This window comes from Electrophorus electricus, chromosome 16 (genome assembly GCF_013358815.1).
Source record: "Electrophorus electricus isolate fEleEle1 chromosome 16, fEleEle1.pri, whole genome shotgun sequence".
In the NCBI taxonomy this organism is placed as follows: domain Eukaryota; kingdom Metazoa; phylum Chordata; class Actinopteri; order Gymnotiformes; family Gymnotidae; genus Electrophorus; species Electrophorus electricus.
In genome coordinates, this window is record NC_049550.1 from 14,055,393 (window position 1) to 14,057,892 (window position 2,500).

At 50.0% G+C, this 2,500-nt stretch overlaps 1 protein-coding gene across 1 annotated transcript in view; it reads right to left on the reverse strand.

Moving 5' to 3' along the window:
* The window catches only part of pkd1a (polycystic kidney disease 1a), a 100,370-nt gene that overhangs the window by 61,016 nt on the left and 36,854 nt on the right, over positions 1-2,500 (reverse strand). The window lies entirely within an intron of this gene.

A 2,500-nucleotide genomic window follows, 5' to 3' on the forward strand; every position in this document is an offset into this window, starting at 1 on the left:
ATATAACTGTATCCCTGATACAGATGGGTATTTATAGACTGTAACCGAGGTAGAAGCAGTACTTCCTCTGTCTCTCCAGTTTCTCTGTCCATCTCTTGCAAATGTCCCTCCTTCCCTCTCTCGAGAATGTCTCTCGGGGGATTTGTCTTGTCTTGTCTTGGTTTCTTTCTCTCGTCTTCTCCTGCTGTCTTGCGAAGATCGCTGACAGCGCTCTGACAGAAGCAGCACGCCATTACAACCACAAACCAGGAGTTTGGGTCTATCACGCAGATGACCGGCCTCTGTCACGCAGATGATAGGGTGTGTCACGCAGATGACCGTGGTCTCTCACGCGGATGACAGGGTCTGTCACGCTGTTGACCAGGCTCTGTCACACAGATGACCAGCCTCTGTCACGCAGATGATAAGGTCTGTCACGCAGATGACCGGCCTCTGTCACGCAGATGATAAGGTCTGTCACGCAGATGACCGGCCTCTGTCACGCAGATGATAAGGTCTGTCACGCAGATGACCGGCCTCTGTCACGCAGATGATAAGGTCTGTCACGCAGATGACCGGCCTCTGTCACGCAGATGATAAGGTCTGTCACGCAGATGACCGGCCTCTGTCACGCAGATGATAAGGTCTGTCACGCAGATGACCGGCCTCTGTCACGCAGATGATAGGGTCTGTCACGCAGATGACGGGGTCTATCATGCAGATGATAGGCTCTGTCACGCAGATGACGGGGTCTGTCACGCAGATGATAGGGTCTGTCACGCAGATGACCGGCCTCTGTCACGCAGATGATAAGGTCTGTCACGCAGATGACCGGCCTCTGTCACGCAGATGACGGGGTCTATCACGCAGATGACGGGCTCTGTCACGCAGATGACAGGGTCTGTCACGCAGATGACGGGGTCTGGCACGCCGATGACCGGGGTCTGTCACGCTGGTGACTGAGGCTCCCCACAATCATGGTCACCCGTGTGAGAGAGAGGTGCCGCAGATGTACAGGGAGTCATGTGACACTGAGGTAAGCTCGGGGGGTGCCAGCTGCATGCGTGACCAGGAGCTGGTGCCATCACCTAATGCTGCCGAACGTGTCCGATCGTCAAGGCCAGCGGTGCATCTGTAAGAGTCGGGGAGGAGCTCCACACCCATTCAGGCAGTGGGGCTCTTTGGAACAGTGCGTGACAGATGAGGGTCGATCTGCAAGACTCCCAGAGAGCACTACAGAGACCACCAAAGCACTCATAGTGGTCATGTCGGCGCACGCTCTGCTCTGGGCAGAGAGGACACAAGAAGTGAGCCAAGTACGCAGAGTTGGTGGACGGGTGCAGCAGAAATGGGTGGAGAAGGTGGCGTGTGCCCTTAGAGATCAACTGTGGAGGCTGTGCAGCTCAGTCTCTGTGTAAGAACTACAGTCTCTGTGTAAGGCCTACAGTCTCTGTGTAAAGCCTACAGTCTCTGTGTAAGGCCTACAGTCTCTGTGTAAGGTCCACAGTCTCTGTGTAAGGTCTGCAGTCTCTGTGTAAGGTCTGCAGTCTCTGTGTAAGAACTTCAGTCTCTGTGTAAGGCCTACAGTCTCTGTATAAGGCCTACAGTCTTGGTGTAAGGTTTACATTCTCTGTATAAGGCCTACATTCTCTGTTATGTGTACATTCTCTGTGTTATGTCTACATTCTCTGTGTAAGGTCTACAGTCTCTGTAAAAGGCCTACAGTCTCTGTGAGGTTTACACTCTCTGTATAAGGCCTACAGTCTCTATATAAGGCCTACAGTCTCTGTGTTATGTCTGCATTCTCTGTGTAAGGACTATAGTCTCTGTATAAGGCCTACAATCTCTATATAAGGCCTACAGTCTCTGTGTTATGTCTGCATTCTCTGTGTAAGGACTATAGTCTCTGTATAAGGCCTACAATCTCTGTGTAAGGCCTACAGTCTCTGTGTAAGGTCTATAGTCTCTGTGCAAGAACTGATCACTCCTAGCTGGGAGGCAGTGTCTGACATTGGAAAGACCTGAAACACCCATTGACATCAGATAACATCACTGATGAAGTGTCCAAGTGCATCATGAGATATATCTTAAAACTATCTTCTTCTTTCTCTGTCATCCTTCTGTTCTTCTCTCTTTTCCCCGTTTCTTCATTCCTCAAATCCTTGATTGAGAACAACAGTAAAACAGCTCTGATGGCTTTTTGGTTGTTTTTCTTGAACGGCTTCGTCTGCTTTTCCATCAATGTCGGAATGAAACACGCAGACTCAGATGAGCAGAGAAAAATGGGAGGGGCCACAGAAACCCCTCTCAAACACACAGAATGCCTGTGTGTGTTTTGTGTCTGTGTGTGTGTGTATGTGTGTGTGTCTGTGCATGCGTTTGTGTGTGTGTGTGTGTGTGTGTATTTTTGCGCACACAAATTCCACCACAAATAAGACACTGCACATAGAACCACTTAAGAGGAATGCACATAACTTACAGCACACATGAAATCTTTGGTATACATATCCACACACACACA